Source organism: Natator depressus, chromosome 3 (assembly GCF_965152275.1).
Source record: "Natator depressus isolate rNatDep1 chromosome 3, rNatDep2.hap1, whole genome shotgun sequence".
NCBI classification, from domain to species: domain Eukaryota; kingdom Metazoa; phylum Chordata; order Testudines; family Cheloniidae; genus Natator; species Natator depressus.
In genome coordinates, this window is record NC_134236.1 from 103,291,712 (window position 1) to 103,312,613 (window position 20,902).

At 42.3% G+C, this 20,902-nt stretch overlaps 1 long non-coding RNA gene across 2 annotated transcripts in view; it reads right to left on the reverse strand.

Annotated features, from left to right (window-relative positions):
- The window catches only part of LOC141984011 (uncharacterized), a 34,994-nt gene extending 19,163 nt beyond the window's left edge, over positions 1–15,831 (reverse strand). The window contains exon 1 of one of the 2 annotated variants that reach the window (XR_012638613.1): positions 15,710–15,831. This is a non-coding gene — a long non-coding RNA (uncharacterized LOC141984011). The remainder of the gene's footprint in view (positions 1–15,709) is intronic. The other variant, XR_012638612.1, reaches the window with a different exon arrangement.
- Positions 15,832–20,902: the final 5,071 nt, after the last annotated feature.

A 20,902-nucleotide genomic window follows, 5' to 3' on the forward strand; every position in this document is an offset into this window, starting at 1 on the left:
TGTCTGGAAAGCTGACCCCACAGAAATCAATGGGAGGTTTGCCATTGATTTCATACAGGCCAGGTTTTCACTTTGACTCTTTCACCCCCATCTGAAGGCCCCTTCACCCTGGCAGTACTGTCTAAGCTGCCTTAGACTAAATGAGAATCAGACCCTTTTTTTGGGGGGGGGGGAGGGGGGAGTGGTGAAACAAAGTAAGGAAGTGGTGAAACAAAGTAAGAAATTAGAATGATTTATTCTCTGTCTCCTTGTATTGCTGCTGTGCCTGCCGGAGGGCTACAGATTCCTAGTTCTCAATCTGGTAGTGGGAAGGGGAAGGGAAAGTGGGTCCTGGGTACAAATAAATAAAATAAAAATAATTATTATAATAATAATAATAAATGGAGTGTATTCTTTACACATCTGATCTACCCCAGCAGCACCCAATGGGAAAAAACAGGTCAACAACATCAATGGGGGTGAACACACACAGTATGGGTGACCGTGAAGGCACATCAGCTGTTGGACACAGAACCGATTGTTGAAATGGAGCCAGGAAGACACATCAGTTTAACGCCCATCAGCATTGCAAGGGTTTGGTTTGGTTTGGTTTTGGGTCTTTTGTTCCAAGACAGCCAAGCTGGAGATTAACTGACTTGAAACCTCCAATGAACAATAAAGCTTTGTGTTTTTTGAAACCTGTGGAAATTGGAGTACAGATCTTGAAGAATTTATCCCTTTCAGTAACAAACCCAAGATAGCGTAGAGTTGTTAGAGAACCCAGAAATTGCTGCTCTTGGATTCTTCAAAGTCTGTAGGGAATACAGAATTCCAGAACCTATGACCACCTCAGTACAACCTAACTATAATCCAGAGTTTATAGTCTCATTAATTTATGTCCAGGATGAGTACATGAATATCCCCCTTCAAAACCTAACCTATTTTAAAAAAAAAAAAAAAAAACCTGCAAAGCCCACCAGCAATATCATCTATACCTTGCTCAGTATCAGTTCACAGGTTTGTAGCATTTGTGCCTATAATCTCTAAATCAGTAGCTCTCAACCTTTCCAGACTACGGTACCCCTTTCAGAAGTCAGATTTGTCTTGTGTACCCCCAAGTTTCACCTCACTTAAAAACTACTTGCTTACAAAATCAGATATAAAAATACAAAAGTGTCCCAGCAAACTATTACTGAAAAATTGTTCACTCTTTCATTTTTACCATATAATTATAAAATAAATCAATTGGAATACAAATATTGTACTTACAGTCCAGTGTATAGTATATAGAGCAAGTCATTGTCTGTGTGAAATTTTAGTTTGTACTGACGGCACTAGTGCTTTTTATGGAGCCTGTTGTAAAACTAGGCAAAAGATGAGTTGATGTATCCCCCGGAAGACCTCTGTGCACATGTATTCTTGGTTGAGAATCACTGCTCTTGCCCCTGAAGAGTTTAGGCTTGTACTCTTTGTTTAGCATACTCATCAGATTGTGAATCGGCACGTAATAAATAAAAAATAAAAAATACTGCTACATAGGACTGGCCCATGCTCTATTCCACAGTGTGCAGCAAATCACTGCCCTTCACTGTATTTGGGAGATTTCATAGTAGCAGCCGTGTTAGTCTGTATCCGCAAAAAGAAAAGGAGGACTTGTGGCACCTTAGAGACTAACAAATTTATTTGACCATAAGCCTCCATGAGATACAGCTCACTTCATCGGATGCGCATCCAATCAAGTGAGCTGTAGCTCACGAAAGCTTATGCTCAAATAAATTTGTTAGTCTCTAAGGTGCCACAAGTACTTCTTGTATTTGGGAGAGATTTTCAAAGCCACAAATGGCAGGCACTTCGGCATCCAAGTCCCATTGACTTTCAGTGGGAGTCAGACATTTAACTGTCATGTGTTCCTTTTATAATCTCCCTAGTCCATAGATGCATTTAGAATATTAGTTGATTGGGGAAAAAAGTCTCAATTCTACAAGTTCTGGTAATAGCTAAGATCAAACTATTCTATGTATGGTGCATGGTCTCCCTTTTCATTTGTTTTGTTTCTTAAGGTCCTGCCTCATGATTTTTGAATGTCTGGGCTTGGCAACACTGCTGTAATGTGACATGGATCTGGCTTTCAGGAGGTTGTGCCCCTCTTTATTGTTTCTACATTTAAAAAACGTGTAACAACTTTCAAATCAGTCTCACTTCAGCAATGTCTAAGGGATGAGACCCACTTTAGTTTAGCATAACATCTCATTATAACAGAGGTGCAGAGGCTCCTGTTCCCCATTGGCATAATTGCAACAAAGGGTTTCTGTAGTAGATTGCATCTGTTTTGTTCTCCCAGATTGTTCTTCTCATCATTTAGATCCATATTCATTTCACAAACAGCTTCTCTCTCACTCTCCTTTGTTCAGCTGTTAATTACCTTCATTCCCCTCATTCTTTTCATAGCCTGCCAATCCATTCACAAGGATGTGAGGATCCAAAGACATATATGCACTCAATATATTTCAGATGTTAATTTACTTGTGCTTCTAGTTCAACATATTCTTATCTTCACCGAAACAAGGGAAATAAACCAGAAAAGACTGATGTGCCTAAGCAAACACCTTACCTATATATGTACCTAAGCAAGTAATTATCAAATAATCACTGAATAATTCCAATAGATGCTGAACTTGGCTAATCTCTCTGATGAAAATCATAATTATGTACTATGGAAACGAAGGATGGCATTTAATTTATAGTCCATTACTTATCAGCCAGCTTTAGATGGTGATCAATGATATAACCCAATAGTGGGCCAACTTGCATTTCTATTTGAAGTATTTCTCCAAGCCCTTTCTTTGCCAAGTCACACAGATGTTCAGACGTTTCTTTCACGTGGACTGGACACTAGAATGATCTCACCCTTGCATCCAGCCCCCTGGGACGCCAGAGGCTGTCAGTCCCAGCCCTGTCATTCAGCCTGGGAGCAAAGATGAGGATGTTGGCCTTCATGCTTTCGCACCTTTTAGGATCATTTCTGAAGGACACAGAGGTGGATTGCCAACTCAAATGTTTGTCCAAGTGGTTAAGTGACAACACAGCTTGTGGGTCTAATAATTATTTAGAAAACCCTGGGGTGGCTAGGCTGGATAGTTCACTCTCACTGCGCCAGGCAGGGAGGAGGGAGAGTTGTGGGGAAGCACGGCTTATCCAGCCCAGAGATGTTTCAGAGTAGCAGCCATGTTTGTCTGTATTCGCAAAAAGAAAAGGAGTACTCGTAGCACCTTAGAGACTAACCAATTTATCTGAGCATAAGCTTTCGTGAGCTACAGCTCATTTCAACGAATGCACAGAGAGAGAGGAGGGGGAACTCCCCCTTGCTTTTACCAGAGGAAGGTGATCTGTGCTGCCCCCACTGCCCCTCATATTTAATCACACACTTTCAAGCCAGTCTGAACTAGATGATGTAGAATCCACGTGGTTTCAAGGCAAACTCAGCCAATCTCCCCAGGGAACCAGCATGAGCAGAACAGGAGTGGTACTCCAGCCAGGGATGAAATCACACAGCTAAGAATTGAAGGTGGGCTATTCCTCATTCAAAAACACACAAAACTGAAGGAATGCACATGCATGCACTCTCTCTCTCTCCCTCCACCTCTCCAACATTCCTATTTCCAAGTTTATTTTGGAGTCCCATCAGTTGAAAGTGACTTTCTCTTTGAAAAAATGCATCTTTAGAACTCAGTTAATACACCAAACACTTCTACAGAATAGGTCCTGCATGTATAAGAAATCATGTTTTATTATCACTGGAAATGAACAGATTTCTATTATGGTGTGGCTAGATGGAGTTTTTACTTCTCTAGATGTAAATCACTTAGTGAGTGGTATTTATTGTTCCAAAAATGCAGATTTATGTATTTACTTACTTCTAGCTTTGTTTTATGCACTAGTGTAGTACCACTGGCTGCTTTGTCTTGTCAAACCTGCAGTTTAACAGGATTACTAGCCTGAGTTTTGGCTCTAGGAATCAGTTTCCCAGAAGTGGACAGTGGTGTGAGAGCGCCTTCTATAGAGCGGAAAAAGAAATGCATGGCAGTAAAGAAAGGCATTGCAAGCTCAAAGGCATCAAAACTAAACTGTGACTCTCAGCTGCAAGCATTATCATTTTTAATCTGTAATAAAGAAATATACAAGAAAGAGAACAGTTATCTTTATTTAAGAATAATGGGCCAAATTCACCCTAGAGATAACAAGGATATATTTTATATTTATCTGATGATGATAACAAATACTTCATCCCAATGTAGGTAAATTACAAGTAGATCTAGTGATCTCTATTTATAAAAACACACGCATACGTCTCTGTGGTTCTCCAGGCACTTAAACATTAATTAATTTGGCTTTCCAACACTCTTAGGAGATAAGTGATATTTACCTAACCCCATGTTACAGATGGGGAAAACCAAAGAATGTGCAGTTCAGTGATTTCTCCAATACATAGATACATAGATATTAAGGTCAGAAGGGACCATTATGATCATCTAGTCTGACCTCCTGCACAAGGCAGGCCACAGAATCTCACCCACCCACTCCTGCAATAAACCTCTCACCTATGTCTGAGCTACTGAAGTCCTCAAATCGTGGTTTAAAGACTTCAAGGAGCAGAGAATCCTCCAGCAAGTGACCCGGGCCCCATGCTACAGAGGAAGGGGAAAAACCTCCAGGGCCTCTTCCAATCTGCCCTGGAGGAAAATTCCTTCCTGACCCCAAATATGGCGATCAGCTGAACCCTGAGCATATGGGCAAGACTCACCAGCCAGATACCCAGGAAAGAATTCTCTGTAGTAACTCAGATCCCACCCCATCTAACATCCCATCACAGGCCATTGGGCCTATTTACCATGAATATTTAAAGATCAATTAATTGGCAAAATCATGTTATCCCATCATACCATCTCCTCCATAAACTTATTGAGTTTAATCTTAAAGCCAGATAGGTCATTTGCCCCCACTGCTTCCCTTGGAAGGCTGTTCCAAAACTTCACTCCTCTGATGGTTAGAAACCTTCGTCTAATTTCAAGTCCAAACTTCCCGATGACTAGTTTATATCCATTTGTTCTTGTGGCCACATTGGTACTAAGCTTAAATACTCACAATGTCACACACTCAGACCCTGATCCAGAAAGTAGCATAAGCATCTGCTTAACTGTAAGTACACGAATAACCCATGTCATTAGGACTCTTCATGTGCTTAAAGTCAAACATATGCATATATGCTTTAAGAACAGGAGTACTTGTGGCACCTTAGAGACTAACAAATTTATTTGAGCATAAGCTTTCGTGGGCCCACGAAAGCTTATGCTCAAATAAATTTGTTAGTCTCTAAGGTGCCACAAGTACTCCTGTTCTTTTTGTGGATATAGACTAACACGGCTGCTACTCTGAAACCTTATATGCTTTGTATGACTGGGGCCTAAGTCTCTGGCAAAGCCACAGTTTTTTCCTGACTCCTACCCAAGTCTTAAACATCAGAGGTGAAACCTTTGCCCCTTTGAAGTCAATTGCAAAATTCCCATTTACATCAATAGATCCAGGATTACACCCCAGGTCTTCTTATCCCTATGCCTGTACCTTAACTACAAAGTTATCCTTCACAACACACTTATGCCCTCCCCCTATCAGAGAAAAAGGGTTCTTTGTAAATATCAAATTGTGCTTCTTAGGTGCCAGATAATGATTTAGAAGTATATAGTGCCACGTGTCTCATTTTTAAAAAGATTTCTGACATTTTTATTCCTATACGTATATAGATTTCAGTAGAAAAAGTTTTTTTCCAAAATGCTATAAATTATTATGTCTGTGTGAACAGGAAGCAATTAGGTTCAGTGCAAGTTCAGATTCTACCCCACCTTTTTCCTTCATCGTTCTCCATCATAGGTTCCAGTGCCTGGGATTTAATAGACACGAAACTGGATAATTTTATAGCACGTTATGATCAGCTGTGTAGGGGACATTAAGTAAAGTTTAAAGCTCCAGTGAATGCTCAACAGCAGTTACAAAAGCTGGCATATGAGTTCTCAGAGCATGTTACTGTTAAACTCACATATCATCTGTCTGCCCTTACACAGCCAGAAGAGGTGCTGCCTTTCATTGGGAGACCAGTTGCCTCCATTAGGCTTTTAATAACAAGCACAAATGAAACATGACAAATCATTCCATAAGGATGGGTTACAATTCCATTTTCCAAGCCAGGGAGCCCACAACACAGCTGACACAATTGATATTTGGAATGAGGTCACTGTGTAGAATGGATATGAGTCTAAAAGGGTGCATGTGGGTGAGAGCATGTGTGACAAACCCAAAGTCAGATGAGTTACTGTGGCCACGTCTGTGCTACAAAGGGTTTGCTGGTATAGCTATTCTGGCAAACCCTCCTCCAGATGAGTTTATACCAGAAAGAGTGCTTTTACCAATATAGCTTAAACCAGCTCCCTGAATGTAATAAAAGTGCTTCTGCTGGTATAACTTAGGTCTGTATACCTGCCTCTGCAGTAGAGCTTTTGCTGGTATAGTAATGTTTGGGTTTTTTTAAAGTGACATTACTTTACCAGCAAAAGTTTATAGTGTAGACCAGGCCTGTGTCAGGGAATGGAAGAGAAAGGAAAGGGACTATGTGCGCCAAATCCTAAAACAACCTGGTTATTTTATGAGTATTAATATAGTTTTTAAAACCATTTGGGAGAATTGAGGCCAGAAAAGAGGCAGAGAATGGACTTCAAAGATACAAACAGCATCAGGCAGACTCAAAGGGGGGAAGCAGATGATCGACTGAGCAATATGAAGCATACATAGAATAATGCTTCATGTTATTTGGTCAAGTCTTTTTCCAACTTGGAGACTGACCTACCAGGGTTATGCCGATCTCCTTGAAAATGAATTAATTTTTTGTGTTTGTTCTTGCATGAGGAGCTGCAAGACAGTGGATGCTGTATCACAGGGGTTCTCAAACTGGGGGTCGGGACCTCTCAGGGGGTCAAGAGGTTATTACAGGGGGCAACGTGAGCTGTCAGCCTCCACCCCAAGCCCCACTTTGCATCCAGCATTTATAATGGTGTTAAATATATTAAAAAGTGTTTTTAATTTATAAAAGGGGGGAGGGAGGTCACACTCAGAGGCTTGCTATGTGAAAGGGGTCACCAGTACAAAAGTCTGAGAACTACTGTTATATCATCTCTTACTTAAAGCAGTAAAAACAAACAGAGGTAAGATCATTCAGTTCTGTTCCTACCATTGACCCACCATAAAATCTCTACCATTGACCCACCATAAAATCTTGGAGGTTTTTTGTTTTGTTTAAAAACACAAACACAAACTTCTCTTGGCTTCAGGTTCCTCATCTGTAAAAAGGAGATAATGATATTTTCCTATCTTAAAGAGTGTGGTGAAAATAAATTAGTTATTATTTGCAAAGAATAATGAAAAGTGCCATGTAAATGCTAAGTTTCATAATTCTCAGCTAAGAGGCACTATATAAATGCAAAGTGTTGACTTTTTTGGTTTTAATTTTTATTTAGGGTAGACAATTGTGTGCAAAAAAAATCTGCAAATATTTATTTGAATTTTTGACCATACTCACATGCCTTGTGTCCTTTTTTTGTAAACTTTGAAGTAATCAAGTGCTACTGACAGGAATTCTCACAAAAAGTAAATTTAAAATTCACGGAAACCAAAGCTTATATTGACATATATAAAATTCTTACTAGAAATGGTGGTTCACTCCTCCAATCAGGAAACAGAAATAATATCAAGTGACTTATCTGACCAATCATAATTAAGCCGCACAGATTGATATGCAATACTGAAAACCAATCAATATGGCATAAATATTTTAAAAATTTATTCCCAGGTCACTGACCAATTAACCTGCTATTGGGCAAATCATATTACCTCTCTGATCCTTTGTTTTTCCTCTCAATCTTTGTCTATTTTATCTAGTGGGACTGCAAGTTCCTTGGGGCAAGGACCCCTTTCTACTATGTGTTTAACAGTGCCTAGCCTGCTGGGGTCCTGATCTCAATTGGGATCCTTAAGCACTACTGTAAAATTAAAATATAATAAATACATTTGAAAAAGTATGATCTGTGAACAGGAAAAGGTGCTAAATTAATCTAGTTAATGATTAGGTGGTTACAAATTATTCTCTGAGCTCTACTTCAGAGACAGCAAAACTCATGACTTGTGCTTTTACCACAGTAGGGCATTACCTAAGTTGAAATGACCTTGCAGAAAGGTATAACTGAGTATACCCTACCCAAATGCAACATTTTGAAGGAGGGTATGAGAGCCAGTGGCTGCATCCTCTTTTTAATAAGAATTTCCATGGGCGGAGGGGGCCTAAATTTTTATATTAATATTATATATCCCTCATGGAAATATTTGTGTGTGTGTGTGTGTGCACGCGCGCACACATAGATAGATTTCAAATGGGTTGTGGGGCAGTTATGTTAAATTTTGTATGTAACAAACTTTCAAATAGATGATTACATAATTAGCATATAAGAAATCTGCTATATCTTGATCTTATAAAGTTTTAATTGGCATCATTTTCTTCAGATTGTCATTGTAATTAGAAAGAGGGTCAAGATACAAAATCCATAGCTGGGTTGAGATTTTCCAACACTGGCAGAGTCCAGGGTTGAGATCCAGAGTTTTGCTTTGGGCCCATCTTATTTTCATACCTGTCATCCTGACAAATCTTGCTGCAACTTGAGAAGGAGAATGATCCATTGCTTGGAGCACTAGCCTGGGACTTGGGAGACCAGTGTTCAATTTATTAGTCTGCCACGGACTTCTTGTGAGACCTTTTGTGAATCAATTAGTCTCTCTGCGCCTCAGTTCCCCATCTGTAAAATGGGACTAATAGACGTATTGTGAGGATAAAGATTATGAGGTGCTCAGTGTGACGTATCAGACTAGTGAGTAGCTGTGTCACCCCGACCTATAACTTGGGCAGCCCTTTCAATGCTTTGCTGCTGTAGCCTCCAGCTGGACTGCTCACAAACAGCCACCAGCATACAAGTCACTCCTAGCTATGCCTCGGTGTGTGTTGCAGCCAGCCAGCCATACCTTGGCTCTTACCAGCCATGGTTATACTGCACGGTGACCCCAACACACACCCAGTCTTAGATTTCCCTCCAGAAATGTATGTCCTGTGCTGCCCAGTCCTCTCCTGGACAGTACAAGTTTATATAATGTCTGTTATTTCTCTAATAGAAATAATATGCACACAACTTGCCACCTCAAATGGAGTGTCCCAGACACTTCAGTGTAAACGCACTGGATTAGATAAACAATAAAACAAGTTTATTCACCACAAGGAGAGATTTTAAGTGAATACAAGTAATGAGGCATAAAAGTCAGAAATGGTTACAAGAAAAATAAAGATAAAACACAATGGGTGCCTAATTTAACAAACAGTGTTAAATTCGAAGCAAAGTTTTCTCACCACGTGCTCTCAGCAGCCCTACTGACCAAACTTCTTAGGTCAGAACCCCTTCTCCCAGAATCCAAATGCTTCCTTTGTTGCTTCAGGGGCTGTGTATACAATGGGCGCTGGGGCCGGGGGGGTATCCTTGGGGTGTTGGTCCTTCCTTTTTTATAGTTTGTCCCCCTCTCGAAAAACACTTCCAGCTGGGTACCAGGAGACAAAAAGTCTAGGGGGCAGGATGTTCTCTGCTGCTTCCCCACCCCCCACCCCACCTATTTGAGCTCCCTTTGTTTCCCTTCCTGCTTGATGACTCTGTTTACTGCTTAAACGGAGATTAAGCAGAACACATATTCTTTTGTTTAGGACAGATGTTTGCCAACTTCTGTTTGGAACATGTGTTAATAGCACCAGACAGTGTAATCTTATAACTTCACATACAATGTTGCCACACATTTTATCAGAATGATACTGACCAGCAAGTTATGAGTTTTCAAATGACACTTTCCAAGGCATACCCTGTACAAAGATTATTACAATAGTGTGTAGGGTGTGGACACGGGTACATTCAGTTACTGTGGTCATGGGAAAGAGAGAAATTGTGCTTCCCTGTCCCGGCTGGAGACGATTGGCAATTTTTATGGAGGTTTTGGTGATGAATCTCTCCCAGCCCAAAACTGACATGGGAGGAGAAGGGAACATTTAGCATACACAGTCTAAGGCCCTCACCTTGCAAAGACTTATGCATGCACTTACGTTAAGCACGTGCTTAAGTCTTTGCAGGATGAGGGCCCAAGATTTTATGGGTATGTCCAGTGGTGGATTAGCCACTGGGGCCCATGCCCAGGGGCCCCAGCCAACTGGGGGCCCCCCCCGCACTCTGCCCAGCGCTCCTGCCAAGGAGTGGGGTCAGGACGCAGGGGCTTGTCCCACTCCACCCACCTGGTGCTCCTGCCGGGGAGTGGGGCAAGCCCTCGCACCCCAACCCCACTCCCTGGCAAGAGTGCCAGGAGGAGGGGGAAGGGGGGGGGAGGAACTGCAGGCAAAAGGGGTGGGGAGGGGCCTCCACTTGCTCTGGCCCAGAGCCCCACAAGCCCCTAATCTGCCTCTGGGTATGTATACATTTCAATTAGGTCTGGCCTGTGCTTGCTGACTTGGGCTCAAGGGGCTCAGGCTAAGGGGCTTTTTAACTTCAGTGTAGATTTCCAGGCTTGGGCTCAGAGTCCTAGAGCCTGGGCTCCAGCCCAAGCCCAGAAGTCCACACTGTAGTTAAATATTCCTTTAGCCTGAACCCCGCGAGACCTAGTCTGCTGGCACAGGCCAGCTGTGCGTTTTTAATTGCAGTGTAGACATACCCTATATCCCCATTGTCACTCAGCTAATTCACAGGGAGAGCAGCATCTCAAGTTTCAGACTCCAATAATGTTATACAGATTTTCCACACAGACTGGAACTCCCTCCAACAAAAGAGAAGCCAGGACCTTAATGTAAAAAGCAAGCAAAGAAAAAAGAAAAAAAACCTTCCAGGAGGCCATAATTACTGTACATTATAAAGGGGAAGTAAAGGACATATGCACATTTGTTTTTGAAGTTCACCTTTAATGACTGTTTTAAATTTCCTACTACCTTTTCAGATCCCAAGTAACTTATGACCTCTTTAATGCCAAGTTATTTTTTAACTACATGGGAGGAATTATTTGTCTGGTTGGTTTGTGTTTCTTTGAATTGGTAGCATGGAATGTACTAGGACACAAAGCCAGAATATATTCTTAACATTTTATTGATATGCTTTAGGCTGCGGCTGTCAAATATTCTAATTATCATACAGGTATCTGATGGAGAGACACACCCATCCATGCAGTCTAGTCAACCAAACAATTCAAATCAGCCACAATGTGTTGAATATGATTAGTATACACACCCATGAGAGCACACCAACTAGATTACCTAGTAATTACCTAGATTTGGATACATCTCTTTTATTATTAATCTAACTGGCTGTCAGTAAACTCATTAGCACTCCATATTCTTAGATTTTAAGATGAGAAAGGACCACTAGATCATTTATTCTGACCTCCCATATAATCACAGGCCATTAAATTTCAGCCAGTTATCCCTGTACTGATCCCAATAATTTGTGTTTGGCTAAAGCATGTCTTCCAAAAAGGCATCCCCTCATGATTTGAAGATGTTAGGAGATGGAGGATCTACCAATCCCTTGGTAGTTTTGTTCCAATGGTTAATCACTCTCAAGTTTAAAAAACTGTGCCTAGATTCACTTTAGAATTTATCTGCTTCAGCTTTGGGCCATTTGGTTCTTGGTACCTTTGTTATGCTGAGATTAAAGAGCCCTTTAATACCAGATATTGTCTCCCTGTGAAGGTATTTAGACACGATAATCAAGTCACGCATGAATCTTTTTTTGGGGGGGGAGGGGGGAAGGGGAGCGGGGAAAGATAAGCTAAAAACAGACTTGAGCTCTGATGGAGAGGCTTTTTCTCCAGACTATCATTTTTGTGGCTCTTCTCTGTAGCCTCTCCAATTTTTCAACATCCCTTTTAAAATGTTGACACCAGAACTGTACACAGTATTCTAGTATCAGTCTCACCAATGTCATACACTGTCATAAAATCACCTACCTACATTTACTTGCTACTCACCTGTTTATACATCCAAGGATTGCATTAGTCCTTTTTGTCACACTATTGCCCTGGGAGCTTATGTTGAGTTGTTTGTCCACTATAACTCCACATCCTTTTCAGAGTCACTGTTTTCCAGGACAGTCCCTCACTCTATAGTATGGCCTGCATTCCTTGTTCCTAGATATAGGACTCTGCATTTGGCTGTACTAAAACGTATTTTGTTTACAGGGGCTCAATTTACTACGTATGAGGACTGCCCTGTCCTCACCATTATTTACCACTCTGCCAATCTTTACGCCAGCTGTAACTTTAACTGGCAATGTTATGTTTACTTCCAGATCAGTGATAGAAATATTGAATATTCTTAGATTTAATATTGAATAGCAGCAATCCTAGTACTGCTCTCTGCAGACCCCCAGAAAAAACCCCCATTCAATGATGATTCCTAATTGACAACTACTTTTTGAGACCTCTGTTAGCCAGTTCTTAATCATGTGCTTCATTAATATTGTACAGTATTAATATTTTAATCAGAATGTTGTGCAGTATTAACTCAAACACCTTACAAAAGTCTCAGGGTATTACATTTATGCAGTTACCTTTATCACTCAAATACGCAATCTTACCAAAAATGAGATCAGGTTGTGTGACAAACCTATTTTCCAGAAAAGCATGTTGACTGGCAGTAATTGTATTCCTATCCTCCCAGGCCAGAGTACTTTAAACTAAGATCCCCTTCTTTGAGGGGGTATTATTTATTAAGTGTCGTACAGCATATCAAATTTGTCCTTTGCCCCTCAAGTCCAACCCTTGATCCCAGAGGCCATTCAGTACAATCTGCCACCCTAGGCAATATTTCAGTGTGCCCCAACCTGCCTCTCAAATTTGGCCCGGCCACCTTTCTGTTAGAACAGATGGGTGGCCAGGCCAAATCTATCCCCTTGGCAACTGCCTGGAATCTGTTGCCCTACGCAGCTGCCTAGCTTGCCTATAGTTAGAGAGGCCTCTTCTTGCTCCCCTTGATTCAGGGATCCCACAACCCTCCTTTTGGGTCTATACATACTTCATGTAGATTTCCCCTCCGTGGAGTCAGGAGTCCCTTCGCCCTGCTTCTGTGGGGGTCTAGCCTGCTAACTTAAAGGTTTTTCCTCTTTAGGTCAGGATTCCCACAGCCCTCCTTCTGAGGCCCACACCTCAGACTGCTGGCCCCTTTCAACTCTTTCTTTTCCTTCTGCACTAGGAGAAGACTGCACACAGGCACTACCACCTCCTCTCTCCTGTAAGTATCTCCAGAGGCTTCTCATCACCACACTGAACTGGCAATCTCATTACCTACCTATTATGTATCTACAGGAAGGCTTACGGGGGCTATAGCCACCCCACAGTTTGCCTTAGCAGCCCCCGACATCCCTCCCAGCACACAGGTCCAACGTCACACAGATATTTCACCGCTGCTGCTGGTGTTGGTGCTGCCTTCAGAGCTGGGCGTCCAGCCAACAGCTGCTCTCCAGCCACCCAGCTCTGAAGGCAGCACCGCCGCCAGCAGCAGCACAGAAGTAAACCCAGGCATGGGGGCCCCCCACAACAACAGCCCCTGGCCCCGCCCACTGTGGCGCATCACCCAGGGCAGGTGGAGGGTGTGGGGCTCCCCACAGCAGCCAGATTGACTCAGTCTGGCTTGGGCTCCTAGGCCCCACCCACCATGGCTGCTGCTCCCCAAGGGCACTGCCAGCCCCAGAGCCGGGTCCCCCGCCCAGGTGGCTCTCATGGGCTTCGAGCAGTCGAAGGGCAGCAAGGGGCTGAGGAGAATCCACAGCCCTGGGGCCCCAGGCATGAGGAGTTAGGAGGAGATGGGGGATCTCTGCAGCTGCCTGCACCATGGTAGAAGCTAGCACAGTAGCTGCCCCACTGTGCCCAGCTCCAGCTTCTGGCCTCTGACCTGGCCAGGGCCTCAGGACGGAGAGGAAGTGGGGCCAGCCCTTAACTGAGGAGCAGGGACAGGGCCATGGAGAAGGGTGGGGCCTTGTGGTGATGGGGGGCACAGCCCCCCAATTTTATTTCCAGCTCACTTCAGCCCCCTCACCACCACCGGGAAGAGGCTGGTACCACCCCTGTCTAGTCTAGTTTTTCCCCACTTGGGGAGGATGGCCAAATGAGTCACAGGTGGAGCTGGAACCATTACCCTTAAAGGGCTAGCGACCCTTGACATTCTCTTAATCAATTTTCTACATTTCATAAATTCTAATCTATACTGATTGCTATCTAGTTCCCCTTTTCCCATTTGTTTTATATATCACACACACACAATTTCTAAGTGCTGCCTTTACTTCCCCATTGAACCAGGATGGGCATTGAGCCAAAAATTGTCCTCTTTTTTGATTGTGGAATTGTGGTATTTTGGCCATCTAATAAACTAATATCCCACTTCTTTTGCTAGCTATGTGGCAGAACAAAGAGCATAAAAAGAGGTGCTATGCAAGCAGAGGAGCCTCTAATGATTCATTATTACAAATTGCCGATGGCACCATTGCCTTAAAAAGAGTGTTGTTGAACATATGAATTCATAACACGCTAGTTCTGAGCAGAGTATATAAAATTGCTTAGAAGTATATTACGCCCAGTCCTGCCTGCACGGACAAGGTAGAAGGTAGCAGGGCAAAGAACCATTTTCTTCCTTGTGTTCTTGAGCAGATGCCAACCAAACCCCCAGTCCCTGCACTCAAGGAATACAAGTACTGTACTGCTCCAGGCTACTGGCTCCAAATAAGAGCAAGGTTATACCCTTCCCCCGCCCACATACACAGCAGTGGAGCTGGCCCCACACACAAAGGTTTCAATGCTGCATTTTTCCTATGATTTTATCTACATGGATAATTCTAGGGATATCTTCCAACTGCACCAGTGCAGCTCCATTAGTTACAGTAGGAGTCTCTAATGTAGACTAGCTGATGGTGTTTTAGCCACCATATTGCCCAGACCTGAGCAGTGTTAGATGCCATGACAACGGTACTGCTGCAGCCACTCTGCACTAGCATCCTCACGATTGCTTAGAACAGATAGAGGTGTCCCTAAAATTCTCAGTATCAATGCAGAAGCAGCCAAAGTTGAAGTGGGTTTTAGCTCATGAAAGCCTATGCCCAAATAAATGTGTTAGTCTCTAAGGTGCCACAAGGACTCCTCGTTGTTTTTGCTGATACAGATTAACATGGCTACCCCTCTGAAAATTTATTGGGGTCGTCGTGACACCCTGTCCTTTCAGAGGCATTATGCCTCCTGGAACTCCTGCTGGGCAGCACAGTGGCACCGCAACCGTGTCTAAGGACTGCAGCTTAAAGCCTCACCCCAGTCCATGAGTTATCAGTTTAATACGGAGCTGCCATTAGTCAGTTAGTGTAGCAAGAATCGGCCACTGCTTGCCACAGCCATGACTGCTAGTTATTTCCAGTAACATGCAAAAGCATTCTTCATGGGATTAGCTCTGCAAGGTACCGAGTATCCTAGCCCAGGCTAGCAGAGCACTCAAATGAGTACCTAGTGCTCAGAAACGTGCAGGATCAAGCTCTATTTCAAGTGAAAATGCATGGGGTGCAGGAGAGGTGTAATTTGGCATGCATACCTCCACAGATCCAAAGTTCTCTAGCTGTTGCGGGTAGAGTGTCCTTTTGCCTCTCTGAAGGAGTTTATCATTTGTGGAGTGAATATTTGGAGCTGTGCTCTCTTTTGTATTAAGGGAAGGAGGGATAAAAAGGCACTTTTGAAGTATTATTTGAGTTGATGTAAATGCTGGTAACAAAGATAATGACTCCGAACTAGTGAGTCCCAGCTGTGGTCAGTCAGAACTGGAGCCAACAACAGCAACAAAGCTTGCTGTGCTGAGATTGAAAGAAGGTCAAAAGAGACTGCGCCACTAAGGTAGAGGCTGTACCCAATGTTTTAAATGTAAGCAGAGAGGTTTTTTAAAGTTACATAAATCAGAAGAATGGGCCACATTCTGCTCTCAGTCAAACAGGTGCTGTTCTGTGGTGACACCACATAACAGAAAGCAGAACAGGGCCCACTGTTTAAAAATGGGGGGGGGGGGGGGGAAATCACAAAAGCCTAAATTTTCTAGGTAACAAAGATGTGCTGAAAGCTTTGAGAAGGGACAGCAGCATTTACAGGAAAATACTGCCCCCCTCCCCCCAGATTCCACACAATCATTGGCCACTGATTTTGCAAAGTATTTCTATCACCAAAATAAAATAATAATAATAATAATAATAAAGTCACCCACTGCAGGGGAGGAGGGTGTCTTATGATGCTTTTCATGTCCAGTTTGTAGATATTATAGTCTTTGGGGGGAGAGGAGGGCTCTGGGATTAATCATGGAGTTTGGAGTATTTTGTGAATTCCAAAACAGCTAAAAGACATTAAAAAAATAATCAGGGTTTAGAAAAAGATGTGTGCTGAGTCTGTGAACTCCCATCTTGATTACTGCAATAGCTTTCTCTCTGGCCTTGACAAAGGCAATCTTGCCCCACTCATATCCATTCAGCTGCTTCAAAGATCATTTTCCTAGCCCACTGCTTTGACCTTGTCATCCTTCTCTTTGCATCCCACCAGCTACTTAAACCTCTCTATTGCATTGAATAAACTGCTTGTCTTCACTTTCGAGGCTCTTCACTGTCAGTCCTCACTCTATCTTCTCATTGGGTATTGAGCTGTCAGTTCTCACCTCCGATTGGCCTACTGCCCACTTGTTAAATTTTCAATCAAGCACCTTTGTGCTTTCTCCCGTGCTGTCCCTCATACTTGGGAGGAGCTCCCCAGAAACATCTGCTAATCTACCTCATTATCCTCCTTCAAATCCCTCCTCAAAACCCTCCTTCGCTATGAGGCCTACAAAAACTGGACAACAGTTAGACTGCTCATGTGCAAAGACCACTGCCTATCATGCTGACCAACATTGTCTCACTGTTTCCTTGTAATCATCTGTCTGTCTGTCTGTCTCCATCTATAGTCTCATTTTAGGCTGTAAGCTTCTTGGGGCAGGGACTATCTTTTTGTTCTGTGTTTGTACAGCACCCAGCACAATGGGGTCCTGGGTCATGACCAGGGCTCCAAGGCACTATGGTGATACAAATAAGTAATTATTATTATTTGGCCAAATCACAAAGGTCTCAGGGCCAGATTCTGGTCTCACATAGTGGAGTCACTCGTAATTTACACATAAATCAGGAACATCAGATCCACCTTTTCACAAACCTAAGCTAGTTCCTCTCCCTATCCCTCAGACTCTGAGAAGTTCTGATTCGGACCTGAATCCAAATTTGGCTTTCACGTCTCAAACAGGTTTAAGGAATGTTGACCATTATTTATTTTAATCATGTAGGCAAATGCTTTCATTCTTTTGGTGTCCTATTACAGGAAACAGGGCATTAAAAGGATAATAAATTCCTCCTCACTCTTCTGTCCCACTCTCCCACCAGAGTAAGCAAGCTTCACAATGCAAACAATGATTTGAACATGTGGGGGAACAACAGATAAGCTGAAGAAAAGCTAGGTGCAGCTGCAACCTCTTGTTTCCTTGTCTGTTTTTCATAAACAACAAATATTGTGGAAGATTCATTCCAGCAGCATTGCCAACAAATTCCTTTGCAAATGGCCTCTCTGTTCATTGGTTTGTTTATTTATTTTTACTCACATAAAAATGAACTGAGCCAACAGAATGGCTCAGAGGATTGGTAAGCTTTATTTTCATGCGTCTTGAGGAAGGATGATTTAAGGGAAAAATTAAGGCCATATTAAAGGGCAAAAAAATATTAAGTTTCACACAAGAGCAGCTGAACAAATTTGGATTCCTTGCAGAGACCTTTAGCTCTGAACCCATGGTTTTAGCACCAGCAATAATTACTAAAACAGTCATTCTGCCCACAAGTCCTTTCCTGCCTCTCTGATGGCAGAATCCACTTTCTAATTCTAAAAGATAATCACTGACCAGACTGCTCCGACCTTCCAGCGTGTCAAATACACAGTCAAAGTCTATCCACAAGCTCAAGCTAACTCACTAGCCAGGAATGAAGTATTATTGTTAACTAGAACGACTGCTTGGAGGCCTATTTCCCTTATTGAGTTTTGTTTGATGTGTACTATGGAAGGAGCAGCGTATCACTTTGCATCGGGCTCTCTCAAGGAATTACAGTCTCCGATCACAGATGATGCAACCAGGCAAAGTAATATGACTTTAAAATGATCCCCCGACACACTCTTTTAACTGCTGACATTAGGAAATGAGAGCTTGCCACACACCACTAAGCTGCTTTAGAAAAATACTTTGGGAACGTGGAAGATTTAACTACAAGCTTTCCAGCCTTCCCTCACAACCTTAGCAATAGCCAGATGCTGAATAAGAGAGAGAGAGAGAGAGAGAGAGAAACGAGCCAGCATTTCTAGTGATTAGTTGTGCTGCAGCAATTGTCATACCAACAATATGCATATGCTTCACCTAGAAAAGGAGAATTATACATCTGGAGGGAGAAGGAGAAAATATTTTTCTGTTGAGTTTATTTTTTTCTTTTTTAGTCAAGGTAGTTTTTAATCTTAGACTATGTCCGGGTGGGGATGGATTAGTGGACAGAGACAAGGGAGAAGGTCAAAGCTCTTGTAAATTAACTTTGCACATGGCTCTACTATTTCATACATGGGTATCAACTTCACATATGATTACAGATGGAGAGACAGTCACGTGGCCGCTCTGTGCTTCAGTGTCCCCATCTGTAAAATGTGAATACATGATATTTACCTTTGTAAAGCACTTTGACATCTATGGCTGAAAAAAAACTTGTATAAGAGCTAGGCATTATTATTACTAGCCTGTGGAAACTGCTAATTTCTCCATGCCCACAAATCATAGGAATCATATTGGAGAGTGCTAAGTATTAGCAGTAATACAAACTTCAAACATTATGCTAAGCACTTTAACAAATATCCTGGAAACAAGGTTCCTGCCCTTAAATCTAGATAGGATAATGAAGCCTTGTGGGACACCCCAAGCTACAGGTCTTTAACCACTGGAGTATTTTGCCTATAGGCATACATAACCTAGTTTTCCAAGGTGCTAGATACCTACAAGGGCCACTGAAGTGTAGGAGTTGCAGATACTCAGCACCTCCAAGGAGTAGTCTAACAGTAGTAGTCTAGTTTTCAGTCTAACAAACCAGCTCTAATTTTGATTGTGTTCAGTTCACCAAAGACACATATTTGCTTTGCACTTGTACTTCCATTTGCAAGCTTGAGTCTCAGTCTCTCAATACCAGACTGCTGTGCTGCAGGAATGCCCTGCATCCCATATAAACATTTCCCAATGTACAGCCCTACAGTTAGGCGACTATATCCATATTGAGGCACCTACCTAACTTCTGATTTTCAGAGCACTGAGCCTCTCTGGAGGGAGCTTGGCTCCTCTAAAAGACCACTGATTACACTGATCCTGTGTATTTTGATTCATAGGATGCACGGTTTCAATCAATTTCCCCCTCCCCCAATCACTCATACATTCCATTAGTCAAGATTCTTCCTGCCACACTCACTGTATTTTATATTTACCATGTTTATACTCAGTGGGTACTATTTTCGTTCTCGAAGCTTCTGCTATTTGTAAATAATTACTCTGCCTCTAGCCTTAACTGCTCTCAATAAAGAGCTGTCGATTGGAGTGATTGCAGGACTAAAATTGCAGGCCAGGTGCTTGTTTGGGTACACTGAAAAAGTCTTTAGTTGATAAGGAGTGATGTAATTTACCTTTTCGGCTCTGAAGTGATCTAGTAGGAACCAGTGCTATCCAAACCAAGCCTCACATGGTATTTGACATTCCACTTAAGTTTCCTATTAATCTGTTAGAGTGTTCCCATGTTGTTTGCAGTCCTCTTTCTGGAGTAGGTGACATCTGATAAACAGTGTCCAAGCAACAGCACATCCAATATACTAAGCTTGATCAAACTTCACGTGCTCTTGGCTCAATTTATGATCTGAAATATCAGACCAGGTTAAAGCTGAACTTTTCCTGTAAACCAGGTACATTCTAAAAAGCTTATTCAGCAGTTTGCATGGACTATTCCAGTTTGGTATCTGATTGAAATGCTTAATAGAACCAAAAGTGTTTCTCTGTCTGGGTAGACAAACCATAGCAGTCTCTGAAAGTCTGGTTAATTATCCATTAGATCCTATTTAATGCCCCTGTGAAGGAAAAGCTATGCTGTTGTCAATGTCATACAGAGTCGCTGCACTGCAACATGAAAACAAACTAAAATATTTCCTTTCACAGTTCAAAAGGGGAGGAATAATAAGCAAAACTTCACAGATCCTTCCTGTCTACAGACTAATTCTTCTGTTGACGTGAGTACAAATTAAAAGTATGGTTTGGTCAATTATTTGATTTTGCCACTGTCAAGGCATCGTTAAGATTCACCATCAAAACCATCATGCACTGAAGTGACATTTTTGGTAAAAATTTAAGACACCAAAGCACTGCATTGATATTTTTGGTATGAATACGTACTTATAGTAGGTGATCGTCTCCATGCACAAGCTGGTTGTATACCAAATATTCTAGGGGCAAGGTCAACCTATTTAAATTAGAAAAGTACCTCCTTAAAGGAAAGCTAACTTTAGGCTATAGCCCTGGGAGAATGTCATGTATATATAGAAAAAAAACAAACCAACAAAGGACTAGAGCAGCCCCTCCAGGCATATGCCTAATGGGATGTGGTCTTAAAGCAGACTTCAATCATAGGCATAAAAAGTGGGAGTCACCTCCATGGCACCATAATCC